This window comes from Capsicum annuum, chromosome 11 (genome assembly GCF_002878395.1).
Source record: "Capsicum annuum cultivar UCD-10X-F1 chromosome 11, UCD10Xv1.1, whole genome shotgun sequence".
NCBI classification, from domain to species: domain Eukaryota; kingdom Viridiplantae; phylum Streptophyta; class Magnoliopsida; order Solanales; family Solanaceae; genus Capsicum; species Capsicum annuum.
The window spans coordinates 161214309-161231762 of record NC_061121.1 but is presented as its reverse complement, the minus strand read 5'-3'; positions in this window follow the sequence as shown (position 1 = coordinate 161231762).

The following is a 17454-nucleotide window of genomic DNA, read 5'->3' as shown; positions in this document are numbered from 1 at the left end:
GAAGGACAATTTCTCTGAAGGTGACCCACTTTGCCATAAGTATAGCAATTTGTCCCCTCAAATCAGCACTTTCCTAGATGATTCCTTCCGCAAATATCACACCAAGGATAAGTACGATGCTGCTGGGCCACACTGACCTGAGACTGTGTACCTAGAACTTTGGACCCATAAGGAGTTTGAAAACTCTGAGTTTGTCTGTCTATCGGTGGTCTGGGTGCTGGGACGCTGGTTGATGACTGTGCATTATTCCAAAACTTCTTCTTCTTTGACCATTTATTACCCAAGTTACCACTCTGCGACTGACTCTGGTGCTGGTCCGCAGATCTAGCTCTCTTAGCCTGCTTGTCTTTTTCTCTAGATTCAGCAATCTTTTTCTTCTTCTCTTCCACCTGCTGCATATGAACGGTCAGTCGAGCAAAGTCTAACTCCTTATTCAACATAGCCCCCTGGCACTTAAGTACCAGGTTATCAGCAAGGCCAGATGCAAATTTTCTCATCCGAGCTCTCATATTACTAGTCAACTCTGGTGCATAGCGGGCTAGTTTATTAAACTTCAAAGTGTACTCCTGGACACTCATACTGCCCTGCTTCAGATTCATAAACTCTTCCTCTTTGGTCTCCCTCAACTCCAGAGGAAAGAATCGATCAAGGAAAGCTTACACAAATTTGCCCCAAACAGTGGGCTCAGCACTTTCACCTTTTGCATCTTCCTAGTCAGCATACCACTGATTCGCAACGTCCTTGAGCTGATAGGTTGCTGGCTCCACCACTTCAACCTCATCAACATGCATCACCTTAAAGATCTTTTCCATCTCATCCATGAATACCTGTGGATCTTCCTCCACCTTGGTGCCAGTGAATTTAGGTAGGTTCATCTTCCGATCGTTGATCCTGGTTAGCTACAAACTGTATCAACATATGAATGGACCGTCTGAATTCTGCATTTGAAATATCTTTCTAAGCAGTTGGGGGACTGTTGACAATAGTTCACGCAGCCTGAGATGGACTGGTTGGGACTGGAGGGACTCCTAAAGTAGGGATAAATTCTGCAGTGTGAGCCCTATTATGGGTCCGCATCCCATAGGTGGGACGGACCTCATCTGCCTGAGCATTCTGATCGATGATACGACGTGGAGGCATAACTGTGTTTCTGAAACACAAGTGATCATTAATTAGAGGACAATTCAGACTCTGAAGCACGAACTAAATCACAAAGTAGGGAAATATTTCCTAAACGCCTAAAAACCTCCTGCTTATAAGTGTGGCGGGCTACACACCCATAAACAAGACTCTACCTGATGCAATTTTGCAAACAACCTGGGACCATGAACCGTGCTTTGATACCAAGCTTGTCACGACCCAAACTAGGGCCTGGCCGTGAAGAGCATTTCGAACCATGGAGGCCCGAAACACTCCTATCTATCTGATAATCATGCACATAATTCATGACAAAAGAAATACGGAAGATACACAATATAACGAAAACATGGTCAAGAATCATATGAAAATAAAAATGGGGAATAGTGTCCCACAATATAAATTAACATCTCTAAAATAGTCTGCGAAATCTATAACAAATGACTGAGTCAAGTAACTGTATATAAACTAGGACAAGGCCCCTAGTAGACCCCAAAACTGAACATAAGATAAAAAGAATACTGGATATAAGACCTTCCAAAACTTAGAAGGCTCACCACTTGTCTCTGCAACTCTGTCTGAATGATCTACTAATTCTCCTGACCCCTAGACTGGGCCTCTGAACCTAAGAGTTTGGAGGGGGGGGGGGGTCAGCACAAAGTACTGGCACACAGAGATATCAAAACAAAATATAATAGTTTTACAATATATAGTTGAGAGCCATTATAAAGCAAATTTTGTATCAAATCATTTGAAAACACATGGGTGTAATGCAATGATTTTTCTCAACAACAATGAAATGCAACTGAGATAGGTGGAATACCATACATAATTTACACCAACTTTCTAACCTCGGTTGCTGCCGAGATTAGAGTATAAGTGAGGGAGAGACACACAAGATCACATAGCATGGTGTCTCGACCCAATGGTAGTGCCCAAGATCACTTATCCTGGGCTCCTACCTATAGTCCCAATTTAGGAATGACATAAAGTCAAGTATACAAGATCTCTTAGCCTAGTACCAATATTCCGTGTCGGCAAATATGTTTTCCAGCGATGAGCCCCTATATCTCAAACGCCTTCTTCAGGCATCCACTTTTCTCATGTAAAATCAATGTATTCAAATTTCATCTGATTTATTCACATATCATGTTCTATAGGGTATCATCATACCCGACTTGCAAGTCATCAATATCACATCCACATATGCATAATCATGTAAAAATCAAGGTGCTTCATCATTTACAAGTAGTGAACCTTATTTATTTCAAATTCATGCTCTCTTTTGTTGATCACAATATAATATGGGGTATCAATACATTTTCATGGGAATTTGAAAGCAATTTATCATTCATATTTATCAAACTTCCATGGAAAATCTCAAATCACATATGCATGGTTTCAACCATTGAAGTATATAGACAAACATTTCCTATGACATAAAGTAAATGACTTAGAAATCATATGGAAAGCAAGATATTAGCATTTGATTGAAAACCTCCATTTAAAAGCATGCATGTTCATAAAAACTACACCGATGAGATTTTTGGATAGCCCCACGTACCTTTATTTCCAAGGATAATGGATGTTTCTTGAAGCTTGCGGATTGGTGATTCCAAATATATAATTATCTTTGAAAACCTACGGTCAAATCTTGAGCTGTTTGGGTTTTTATTTTGAAACCCTAAGGAGAATCTTTGAGCACTTTTGATGAATGAATATGTATTTTGGGGTCCTTGGAACTAAATTTCGTGTTTTAGGGCTAAGTAAGGATGGAAAAGGACCACTTTGTCCTCAACACGGAGTGTTTAACTCACTAGAATTCCTTACATAGGCACCGCCTTCCCATTGCCTATGTTCACATAGGCGCGGCCTAGGCTATCGCCTATGTTTACATAGGCGCCGCCTAGGCTGTTGCCTATGCTTTCCAGTGGCCATGGGTGATTGGTTAGGCAACGCTTATCACTTTGAAAGGCCATAACTTGTTGATCGGGTGTCGAATTTTAGCCTAATTGGTATCGTTGGAAAGGTAACTCGAATACCTATCATTTGACACATAGTAGGATTCCTAATTCAACATATACAGAGAGTTATGGTCGATGGAATCTGACACACTTTACAATGTCCACAAAAACTTAGTCGATCGAAATAGTTTCAACTCGTCCTTTAGTTGAAGGACCTCTATGGTCTAAATTCAAGCTTGAGTAGATTCACATGCTACAAAATAATTAACATGTAGTATTGGCATAGGATTTCATGGCTTCAGGATTAACAACGCTTCAAAATCATCATCTATATTGTAGCCCAAATTGCGGGGCGTTACAGCTCATAAGTTACTCATTAAGATGGTACAATTCCTATTATGATGAAATTCATATTAAGGTTAAAAGTGGGAATAAATCCCTTTTTAGGAAGAAGAGTAATAAACCATATGTTTGTTGAAATCATACCATTTACCGTCCAAGTGATCATGATTGTACTGAATCTATGCATGCCATTACCAGTATTCAAACAATACAATTATAAGAATTAGTACATCTATAAACTATGACCATTTCCTTTACAAGGATAGAATACTTCCTGGAACCCAACCAATATCATATTCAGGGCCTTTTTCCCAATATATTTATTCTGCATAAACATAACATCATAATCCCGACCTTAGGTCCAATATTAAATTTGAAATAACCACAAATCATAATTTGGAGAAATATTATTACAGTTCACCAAGTAACATTGCCACCTTATGTTAGAGATTTATTAATCTCATCTGCGCCTAGTAGGATGTCGTATGAATATAAGTCTATAAAGCTAACACAAGTCTTGGCCTAAGGAGGGATGTAGAGACCTACTTCTTATTCCCAAAATCCACTTTAGACAAGGTTCTACCCAGAGCTAGGCTAAGGTATCTACATCCACTTCTGGATGGTAAATAATCCATGATTATCCCTAAGATAGAGATTCCAGCTAGAACATGAAAAACTAAGTCAAATTCACCTAGGTTATAGTTTTAAGATAGCTAAGCCATCCAAATAAGACTAATCATACCAATCATGCTTCCAATACTTAAATCTAATCTCATAGTAGAATAATATCATAATTATACTATGAATTAACTTTATCTATAAATAAGGAAATATGATTATAGAAGTGTAATAAGTATTTCAACATAGGGGTCAAATACCCTTCTAGCCCCCCAAACTCACAATTTAGTCTAAGTCACGGTAATCTACCCACAATCAAACCGAACACTTCTATTTAACATGAAACATATATAAACACCATCTCAAGAAGAAGAGCGGATAGAAAGCCTACCTCGAGGCCGAGTCGCACCCCTTAGATCATCCACAAATTGCCAGTCTTCACTCCACTATCCTAAAACACCATCATACTATCAAAATAGTAATCTACCCCCCATTAGGAGTAAAACAAAACCCATATTGCTATATTAAGGGTTAAGTCAAAGTTTGGGTTAAGAACATGCTCACAAGGCCCATAAATGGTATTCAAAATTGAACCCATCACGAGGTCTCTTAAAGAAAAAGGAAATTGTTCCCAAAAGCTAAGTACAAACAAGCATAATTTAGGCCTCTAATTAACCCTCAAAGTTTAGGAATTCAAGCCCTAATTTCTAAGTATTTTACCAAGAATTAGGATGGGCATTGAGGGGAAAATTAATGGGAAATGACCAAGATGAGTTAGGTTAGCTTACCTTATCCAATATGGATGAATTCCTATTTGGTGTGAAAATGGTGGAAGAAGTGATAGAAAATTGGGTTGGGTAGAGGGTGTTTAAAGGGTACAGGTGCCGCTAAATCAGACACCTGGGCGCTAAATCACCTCCCACTAAAGAGAAAACATGACTCCTAAAGCAATCTGGCGACAATAGTGGGTACCGCTAAAGAGGCCCTAATGGCGCTAAAGCGGGCACCACTTTAGTGACCATTAGGTGCTAAAGCACACAACCAGCAAAATACTAGGGCCACAAAAGCGTCCCAAAGGCACTAAATCACTTAACGCTAAGGAGACCTAATATGCGCTTAAGTGGTCCTATATATTAGGTGCCATGCACCAGATTTTGCTAAGTAAGTGCTTGGGATTTGTTCGAAACCCCGTACAGCAAACAAAATATGCTACCATACCAAATTTGATATTCCAAACTAAATGGAACCATTGAAACTTTTATTCGAGATTGTTTTGACTAAATGTAGAATCAACACCGATAGTTCCATTTTTATATAATTTGCCCAAAAGCCCAAAGCTAGTTTGGAAGTCTTCGAACTTGAACCAAGGGTCCCCTAGCCCCGAGTGATATCACCCACATGTGGTATGCCTGAGCTACCACTCAGTGTTCCAAAGTTGATGGTGCTACCAGAATTCTCATCCGGGTTCTTCTAATAGGAGTTTTGGTCGAAAGACCAAATCCTAAAAAATGAAAGCTCCAAAATAGAGAAATGAGCCTACAATCCAAACGAATTCTCTGATCACCAAATTGACAGTTCTGGTAAGTCATAAATAACCTATAGCCATTATAGGAAGGCTCAAAACATCAAAAACACATGCAAATCAAGGGAATGACCTAGAAGGGAATTATAATATCCACCACTAAAACGACTTTTGCTAATAAAAGTTAATGGATAGAGGGATAATGAAAGCTCAAAGAAATGAGGTCTTAGGCCTGTATACTCCGAGCATGACTCCCCAAATAACCTCCATAAAGAAGTAACACTTCTAAGGTATTTTCCTATAGGTATTCTTTTTTCAACTAATTTCTTTTCTTCCCGTCTCAAACAACCAAGACTCAACTGGCCACCAACTGAACCAAGGAAGGCTGCTATACCTAAATCTGAAATCATGACACCCTGATACCACATTGATACCAGCACAACCAAGAAAAAATCATCCAACACTAAGGTAATCTTCGGCATGAACTATGAAACCAATCTCAAAATCAAAATATAACTTCCATTTTGCCTTTAGAAACCTGCCATCCACTCCAACCTTAGGAAAAAGTCACTCGAGTCCTATCGGTGCAATTCCATCACACTAACTTCAAAGAATAGAAGTTGATCTACAAAAAATCCATGCTGGAAACCATGAGAATAAGCTCATAAAGAGCTATCTGGGCAGACAAATAGAGATAGCCATGGGCTACAATCTGTGCTAAAGCTACAACTGGTCTAGATGACCATCAAAATTGGAAACTGAGAGTCCGGAGCACAACTACTCACCACTAAATGATTTTGTCTGGGATATCGCACCAACTAAGAATGAAGACATACGGAATCCAACTCAAGTATACTACTTCCCTTGAGTAGACCATCCAAAAATTCCAATGAAAATTGAAAAATGAGGTCAAAGTTAAAGGATCGAACACCGTGTCCAAGGACTATCATCCGATCAACTATCAGCCATAATCCATCTGGATTGAAGAAGATCAAATAGGTAACCATAAAGTAGGAATAGCAAGCCTATTGGTGAATTCCCAATTGAGACAAACCTAAAGAAAAAGGCTGCACCTAAGTTCTATGACTCCAAACTAAATCTCAACACCAAGGTTAAACCGCTCGATCTCAACTACCCAAACTAAACCTAAAGATGGGTAAGAATCCATACTCCAAATTTACCATAACCTCTAAATTTCCATTCTAAGGCATCAAATTTGAAAATAAGGCAATAGGGCTGAACAAAGGCTAAATACTCAAATCAACCTTACTATCAAAATCTAACATATCCTTACCGAAACATGCCAAGCAAAAAATCAAAGCATAAATGAAGAAAAAAATCACAACAGAGGATAAATCACCAGCTTAAAACAAAAATAACCAACCCTTTATCCATTAGAGGGCATAGAACACCAAAGCATTCCACAGAACTCACCAAGGATACAAACCATACTAGAGATAACCAAAGCTCAAGCAATATGGAGAAATACACTTTAGATAGGAACTGGTCAATCAAACACTCCATCATAACAAAGAATACCCATAGGCATCTAACACTAAGGAGAAGCACTCAACCAAGTCTTATTAGGATGAATACATTCCAAAATGTGGATTTTTTTAGGTAAAGACCACTAACGGAAAATGAACCAAGCAACTAAAGATAAAAAGTTCCTACTCTGCCAACTTAAGAAGCGGTTATAGGATATATCATCTGCCTCCAACTCTCTAACTCCACTTAGACAAGAACTATATCATGGAAAGAATAGAACATCCAACTCCATGCTAATACTAAAAGAAAACCACCACTAGAAGATTAACCCAACAAATCAGAAAGATAAATCCAAGACTTCTCGATATCAACAACAAAACCACTATTAGATAATGAACTAGCTAAATTGGAAGAACAGAATCCAAACTGGTCAACCACATAAATAGGCTACATAGAGAGGGATAGCTAAAGCAAAGACCTTTACAACCTAGGAGGCAAGTCCAAGAATCCCAAACTCAAGAAAAAATAATATAACCAAATTGCCAACTCTAGAACTATAATAGAACCACAAAGGGTAAACTTACTTATGATACCATAATCCACTCAACAACCAGTCTAGCATACTCTAATAAAAGAGGAAAACAACCAACCTCACTTTGTTATAAGAGAGAAAACATCTTGCTAGCTGCCTAGGCAATAAATAAGTACCATGAGAAATGGAATTCTAATTAGATACTAACAGTCTAGCCATCTACTAAGTGAGGATCGATCAACATCAAACAATGACTATAATAGCAATAGTGATTTAACATCAATATAAGGAATAGGTAGTACCAAAATGAAAATCAATAGCAAGTACCACCATAGGGCCATAAGAAAGCCAATATGCCATGGTAAATATCACTTGAACCCAAATTCTACACACATGGGAAAATAGCTATACTAATCCACTCAACCCACTACCAAAAGAAACAACGTACGGGGTAGTCATATTATCATAAACTCTATATCAAGGCACCAAAGAATTGATATAAGCCTACCAAGGCATATAATCATCGATGGGTATGAGAACCTTAATATATACCAATGAAAAGGTAAAGGCAAGAAATGAAACAACACACCTAACATTGATAAATCTGATGTTACATGCCTAACATGCCCGAGGGAAAATGAATCTGAACGGGTCCAAACCTTGAATTGAGCATCAAAATCATCAATTGAGGTGCTAAGTACACTACCCTAGCTAAATGTTCTAGAACACTATTAGATTAATCAAAATAGGCTGAATAACTAATAATACCATACCAAGGACACTCTTTGGACTAGTGACCAATCTCTATACAGTTATAGCAAACCTATGAAGACCTAACTTGGCAAGAAACGTAAGCTAACCCTAATTGGCCGACCAACAAATATTAAGGGAATTCCTTACTAAATTTACCATTCTTCTCATAATTTTAATACACCTCAGGAACTCTAAGTTGGAAGAAAATAAAAGATAACTCTGTCTGAACAACCAACTTGCATCTTAGGCATTTTCTAGACCAATGTCCCATCTTTCCATAAACTAAAAAGCTCCTAGAATACTCCAATGTACTGCCCTTCTTAATCCAGAATGGCCTCCACAGCCTAAAGACCCATACCGATAACTCCATAAGGTCCAATGAGAACTTTGTCTACTATGATCACTATGCCTAATCTAAGAGCTACCCATAGTCTAAAATGTTACCTGTGTAGAATTGGTAGGCTATAAGTGAAGCTAACCTTCACTGGAAGGATCTTTTCTCTTGGATAGAATACTAATAGCCCTATACTGGTGACATGGTTTATTACCGCCAGCTCTATAAGTCTCAATATGTGCTCTCTCTACGGTCCACATATAGTTAACAACCTGAGAAAAAAAACACCCAACTGCTATCAAATGCTTTAATATCAAATAGAGTGGTAGTACTAATCCGCTAATAAATTATCACACTATATCCTTATATAAAGAATATAACATAGCAATATGCCTGGCCCACTCAAGAAACCCAATATCATACTATGAAATTGACAAACAACCATGTTGAACACCAATAAACCCAACTCTAACCTAAGAATTGCTCGATGAATCAAATATCATCCCTAGCTATTAGGTATCTACAAAGAGACTTAGGATCCCGAATGCTAAATGTTAAAATGTTGAAATGGTCATAACCTCTTTTAGAGACTAGGTTGGCACTAAATTATTTGACTGATGCTGAAGATCTTCAACATCCTTCCCTTGCATCCTAGTTTGACGTTGTACTAAAGCTTTGATAACGTATACCAAAGTCCCTTCTGTATTTATCAACAACCTCATATCGTTCATTTAGGAAAAATAGAATTAAAGAACATATTTAAGGCTCATAGAAATATAGACACACGACAAGGAGTTAAGAATATAATTTCCTAAGAATGCTCTGTAGCCCCAAAGAAAGTTTATGGATGTCTCTATACTGATTTGCAGAACTTTACTAGACACTTAGCTCTTATGCCAACACAGTAGTAAACCTAGGCTTTGATACTAATTTGTAATAATCCAATCTCTCAAGTTACGATGACACCTTCTATTCCTATTAGTAGGCAAGACAAACCACAATCCAGAACTACTAGAAATGGACTACAAAGAAAAATGGAGGAAGAATGCAGAATAAATAAAATAAAGGCTAAAATACATAATATAGAACCAAAACCTAGTGGAATCAATACAAGAGCTTCTATTATAATAAGATAAAAAAATAAAGTACTAAATGAATATACTGATACAACCCATCTCTAAATACACGATAGAGATAAGTCTAATATATTAGAGCGAGAATAAAAATACTCTAAATAGTAGGAGCTTACCCTATGTCTCAAAATATAGTTGCTTCGCACGTCACACACAAAAATAATGAGAGCCCATATTATGATCTACAGTTTTTTGAAGCGTAGTATGTGTACCAATATGTGGTACTCAATAGGCAACTACCATTTCAACTCTAAAGATAATGATAATATAAATAACATGCAAGCAAGAATGTAAACTACACCCAAATATCAAGTTTACTACATAATAAAGCTAAGGAGACCATAAGGGCAATTATTCTATTCATATCCAAGCAACTAACATAATAATCTTATAGAATAATAAGGATAAGATACTCTATTCAAACCATACTCTGAGATCCTAACACTATACCATATATCATTGGCTGATGTATGAATAAAGAATGGAAGAAGGATATGTATAGTACTATACAAAGCTAAGAAATGGATATACAATATGAGTAAATAAAATAAGGAAGGGATATACAACAATACCAAAACTATTATAAATAGATACATATACATAACAGGGCTAACTCAAGGGTACAATGTAAGTAACCCTACTAGAATCCCCAGGCATCCTAATCATTATAAGAAATTGTGCAAATATAATTAGGGTATCTAATTTATACGTCTAAACATAAGATAATTACCATAATAAAGCAACCATAAAGAAGGGAATCAAAATATCAGGGTTTAAACCCATAATGCCTAATTAATAAATAATCATGCATAATAACATAACCATAAGGTAAAAGAATAAGAATTGTACCTCAAATATCAATACCATCCCAATAATCAACCTACCTTACACCAATCATAATAACCATAATAATATAACTAGCTTGTCCAAGCAACCATTACCTAACTGTGCCATTCATAAACCCCTACAGCCATAGACCTAGAAGTAATATATGTAGTTTTGATGATTAGTATCTAAGCTAAAAGGGACCAGGTCCCTGGATGTGTAAAGTACTGTACAACTGACACACAATATTTGCACAATTTGTCTTCTTTTGTAACAAATTTATAAGTTTTATTTTTTATTAATTTGGATAGCTGGTTCAATGATATTCCATCCCTAATCATCACCCATCTATACAAGAAAAGAGATTCCTTTTCAACAATTGGTTTTTGTAGATTCTAAATAGGGAAAAGAGAAATAGCAAAACACCATTTCATTACTCTTTAAGTTTCCTGCTTTATGTGAGCTTAAATTGAACTTTTTCTTGAGTTAGTGCTAAATTGTAACCAACATACTCATGCTATAAGAGTAGTGTTTTCTTATATGGAGAGATATGATTACGTAGAGTTATCTAAGCATTATAGCTGATTAGAGTTAATCAGTAGAGAGAGTCCTTAGTAGAGTTAAAAAGATGAGCTTGTAGTGGAGTTTCTATAAGTGAAAAGAGCCTAGATATAGGCTAGAATCTAGACTATAATCAAGAAGTTAATTATAGTTGATTTTATTGATGCTTGTAAGGGAAAGCCATGGTTTTTCCCATGTTGGGGTTTCATGTTAAAACTTGTGTTTTTACCTTTCCTGTATTACTTTTAATTTTTAGCACCTCATAGTTGCTCTACTATTCTATTGATGAAGATTGACACTGAGGGACCTGATCCCTCACTATGTGGTGCAACCCCAAACGGTTCAACAATTGGTATCAAATCGGGTTCAATCTAAATAGTTCACACCTAGAGTTTTCTAGTCATCCTGACATCTATAGGTGACCTAGGGAAGGAAATAAAAGAATCAAAATGGGAGAGGTTACTAATCGTGAAGGCTCTAGAATCTGACTCAAGAGAAGAAGACACTGATGTTGTTCTCTTAGAAATAAAGATTATTAGTGCAATTAAAAGGGTTGGTAAGTTTGTCAAATTAAATTTCAAAATTGAAGGCTATCATAGAGATGGAAACCCTTAAGAGTTTATGAGAAGTAACCCAGTGCAAAAGAAGAATCAAAATCCTAAAACATCAAGAATAAAAAGTAGAGCCAGTTGTTTATTAAAAAGGGTTTTGGCAGGATGAGGAGATTCCTCCAATAGTGTAAGTAAAGATGAGAAGACTGGAGATGTTTCTATACTAACAGTGGAAGAAAATCCAGTTACCTATGACTCCTTATTTGGAAACACAAAGGATGAAGAAGAAAATAAGATAGCAGAAACTGAAGAAATGTTCTCTAAGTTGAAATTTGAGAACCTGAGTTGTATAAGTGAACTAAAGAAGGTAAACAATTTAGATGACAAAAAGAAGAAGGAAGCTTCAGAGCTTTAAACTGTTATTGAAGAAAAACTGAGGGATTCTCAAAAATACCTTATGACTGTACTTCAAAGGAATTAAAAATTGGAAAGGGACCTGGTCTATTTAAGAGAAGAGTTGAACAAATATCTTAAATGGAATGCTTTTTATAGACTCATTCAAATATACTTTATCAAGGTGTTAATAATGATTGAGGGTTGGGCTATCAAGAAAAAATTCAACCTATTGAGTCAAAAGGTAAGGCTGCTTGTTACGTTGGAAGCAAAGAGTATGAACTCAGTCTTTTTACTATGAAAGATATGGATTTATAAAATAGGAATTTCAGCACTCGCCTAAGGCTAAATTGGTGTTATTGAATGTATTAACAAGGAGAATCCACTTTATGAGGACTTTAATTCTATGGAAAAGTCAGAAAGGAAGCTTTCATTGTCTAGATGGGCTAAGAAGAATTTGATCACACCAATGCCTTCACACTGGGAACTCAAGCTCAAGTTGGTTACCAAATTTAACTTATGATCATGATCTTTGGCATGGAAAAAGGGGATTACAGCCAGGAACAACTTATAGACTAGAATAGCTTAAAGCTTAATAATGGAAAATTTGAATATGTTCTCCCTCTCTAAAGACACTTGTAGATAAAGATGTATTATTTTAAAATAGATAATTTCAAGGTAACTAGTCCCTAAAAGATTCATATCAGAGGAAGCTTCATGAGAATTAATAACATATGAATCAATGTCTCTTCTAAATTTGACTAAGACAAGGAGACAAGTATCCATGGTAAAGTAGGTGTATGCTAATCTAACTCGGTATCATACATTTGTAGGTATAAACCTAAGATAACAACTTCAGAATAAAAAATCTAAAGTGATCTCACTTAAAATGGAGAGGGACCTAGTCCAATCCCTCAGGTGAGCACCAAAATGATGTTCCTTAAATATTTATAAAATTTCTATTTAAAAAGGCCACTTGTTTAACTCCATATGAACAAAATATGTCAAAATCCTTCAAAGTAAAGACTCGAAATGGTTGTCATTAGATGCATCGATTAGAAAAAGGTGTGTCTTAAATTTCAAGCGATTATCTTTTTACTTATAAATTCAAATCCTATTAACTCATTATTCTCATAATTGACTCAGAACTCTATCGAAACTATTCCCTCTTGTCTCCTTCTCAATTTTTTTCTCTCTTAACTTAAAAATGTATGAAGTTCCCTCTTCTTCAAACCCCATGAGATATCTGTCTTCAGATCATTCTCAAGAACCACAAAAAACATCACCTTTCAAACCATCTCATGAGACTCATGAAACCCCAATTGAAATTCCTCCAGTGGAAAATTTAAATCCTAGTGAACATTCTATCGATATGGATGGCCTAAATATGTATTCTAGCTCTTCGATTGAACAAAAGGTTCTTCTACTTGAAGGACCTCCTTTCTCAGAGAATCTAGAATTCTCTAGTGCCACTCAAAGTCAAGCCTTTTATGAGGAATTTAAAGGCATAGAAACTTCAGATAAGTTACCTGAAAATGACTCTCCTACCCTTTTATAGTCAAATTCCTTATTTGCTAATCTAGTAGAGATGAGATTCCCATGATGAAATCAGAATCTCTTAGTAGATGAATTTAGTTGCTAAAACTTGGTTTTACTTGGAAATGATCCTAAGAAAGGGTTGGCTAGTAGGGATGAGCAAATAGCAGGAGAAAAAGATGATCTGAGAAAGGAGAGAGAGCTTGTATTGCCTACAAATGTAGAAAATAAAGAGGATGAGGATGAAAAACCTCTGATCTTTGAAATGAAAAAACTGAAGGAAAGTAAAGAAAAGGAGAAAATAACTGACTCTGGTAAAATAACTGTACGATCTTACTCCACTAGAGGGTCTTAGATAAAAATAGTAGCAGATGCAATGAATAAGAATAAGTCCTCTACTTCTATAAAAAGAAGACTCAGGAAATCTACTGTCATGATAGAAGAAAACTTGAAGTGGTGGAGGTGAAGGGAGATGAAAAAATTGAGTGTGATATTGTCATTAATTCTAAGAAGAGAATACTGGATGCTCATGATGATGAAAGGACTAGGTCCTCTGATCCTAAGTCTAGGAATCATGATGAAAGGAAAAAGAAACACATTTCTATGAAAGGGAAGAAAGTCTCCAAGGGACCTATTCCTAAGAAAAGAAGAATTGATGAAAAGAAAGAGCTATATGCTTAGACAAAGAGAGTAAAAATAGCGGAAAAAAAGAAAAATATGTCCAAAGAAAGAAGGATTGAAAGGCCGAAGACACAAAAAGTATTGTCAGGAAGAATATCTGATACCAAAATCTATGTGAAACCTGTGATGCTGAAATTGATAGAATATGTCAGGCATCAAGGATGGACGTATTTATTATAAGAGGTAGCACAAGTGGTGTTTAAAAATAAAGTAAGAGAATTCTATTATTCAATAGATTTCTTAAAAGATGGGTTGAGTACATCTGCACTGGTGCAAGGAAAATAAATATGGTTAGATGAAGAAACCTTGGGAGGAATTCTGGATGTGCTTGTTACAGGGGTGAAGACAGTTATGAAGCAACATCCCATAACTAAATTCATGATTGAAGCTTCAAGAGTAGGTGGAACCTCAATTGTTGCAGTTAAAAAGAAATTTCTAAATAGTGTGTTTCAGTTAGTGTTTGAGTTTACCAATAAGGTCCTGCTACCAAGATCAGAGAAAGGAATAATTGCTTCTGGAATTGATCTATTTCTAATCCAGTTCCTGAGTAAGTTTGAGTTAATGAGTCTGCCAGTTTTAATAATAGAACACATGCACAAGGTGGTACAAAAAAAGGAAGGAATACATGGGATTCCCTATGGTTATTTGTTAAACAAATTCCTTCATCATTTTGGAGTGATTAGGACTAAAGGAATACCAGGGACAGTGAAACAACTGATTATTTTAACCACACTGGTGAAAAATAAGTGTATTGAAGGGAAAGTTGGGACTGTATCCTAAGTGTCTAAACTACTGGATGCTCAAGAAAGCTTAGACAAAGAAATGGAGGAGTTGAGGATTATGATAACAGCAAAAGGCACTAAATTAGTGCATCTGAAACTAAATATTCAAAAGCTATCCTCGGAGGGACCAAGTGCTACAGAAGATCTTGCAACAGAGAATGTAAAACTCAAAACAAAATATTGTAAAATTCATTGGTGAAGTACAAACACTAAATACAGAAGTCACCAAATGACTGTTTGATGCTCATGCTGCAACAACTGAAAGATTACACGTAGTGCTAAAATTATTTTCTCCTGAGCCCTCTTCTACCTAAGCCTTAGTATGTCAGTTCCTATGTCAGTCTCTAGTCCTTGGTTCCATTGTGGCCTTTGCAAGCAATAATTTTATGATGTATTTTTTGTATATTGTATTGGTACTTATCTTGATTGATTATGAATGGATCTTTATTTGTGATCTTTATTTGTTCAATTTATTTTAAGTTGTTCTTCCTGTTAGTGTTGCCTAGTAGCCCTGAGTTAATTAGCTTGCACTTATTTTTACTTTTGATTTACTATAAATCCTTTTCAATGATGTTAAAAAGGGGGAATGCTGACTACATATGTAAGGACCTGGTAGTACGAGTAGCATAATGACAGGGGGAACTATGTAATATGCTGAATAGTGCATGATGATAGGGGGATGAAATGAAAATGCACAAATTGAAGGTACATGATTTCATGGGGAATTTTTCGCTGCAAAATAACAACAAAGGACCAGGTCCCTGTGTTGCATTTTAGAGAAAGAATAATCATAAGAAGAATGTGATGAATGTGCATTGATACTCAAAATTGTATGGTTTGGTTTGTCATCATAAAAAAAAGGGAAATTTCTATATGTAGTTTTGATGATGAGCAGCTAAATTATAAGGGACCATGTCCCTGAATGTGCAAATTACTGTACAACTGGCACACGATATCTGTACATTTTTGTCCTCTTGTGTAGCAAACTTGCAGGTGCTATTTTGTATAGACTAGGGCAACTGGTCTAATGCTATTCTATCCCTAAATGTCACCCAACTATAAAACAAAAGAGACTCCTCTTCAACAATTGGTTTTTGAAAGTTCTAAATAGAGTAAAGAGAGGAAGTGAAACCCCATTTCATTACTCCTCAAGTTTCCTGCTTTATGTGACCTTAAATTGTACTTGTTCTTGAGTGAGTGCTGAATTATAACTGTACTACTCATGCTATAAGATTAGTGTTTTATTATGTGGAGAGATTTGTATAGGTAGAGTTATCTAAGTATTGTTGTTGGTTAGAGTTAATCAGTAGAGAGAGTCCTTGGTAGTGTTAACAAGATGATCTTGTTGTGGAGTTGCTATAAGCTAAAAGAGCCAAGAGGTAGGATTAGATCTAGAATGTAATTAGGAATTTGATTATAGTGGATTCTTTTGATGCTTGTGAGGGAAAGCTGTGGTTTTTCTCATGTTGGATTTCCACGTTAAAAGCTTATGTTTTTACCTTTCCTATGTTACCTTTAATTTCATCACCTCATAATTGCTCTATTGTTCTATCGCTTGAGATTGAAACTAAGGGACCTAGTCCTCACTGTGTGCAACCCCCAAGGGTTCAATAGAAAGGTTTAATTAACACACAACACACCACAATCCATACTTTTCACCTATACCTATTCAACCTCCTATAGGGCTGATAGATATAGGTGCATACTGGTAATAGGCAATGCACATGCATGAATGAGTGCAAGGAGAATCCATAATACCATAACTGTTATATCATTATCAATTGCCAGACTTGAATCAAAACTCATATCATCAATATCATCAATCTCTCGACTTGCGAAACTCATATTATCAATATCATCATCAATCTACTCTTTCCAGTATTCAAATATATATATATATACATATAAAATGTGCAGCTACGACCGTGGATAAAAGAGTATAAGTCCATAACTCGATTGCCCAGGGTAAAATCTTGGACTAAATTATTATAAAAGTGTAGAAAGGGTCGGAATCTCTCACAATCGAGGTAAATAGTAGTAGCAAAAATCATGGACCAAAATCTATCTCGGTCAAATCTCTAAATCATCATTTTTAGTCTTAAATACTCATAAGTTACTCATTAAGATAGTATGATTCCTGTTATGAAGAAATGTATTCTTAAGGTGAAAAGTGGGAATAAATCCCCCTTTAGAAAAAAGAGTAATAAACCCATATTTTAGTTGGAATTGTACCATTTACCATCTAAGTGATCATGATTGTACCGAATCTATGCATGCCATCACTAGTATTCAATCAATATGA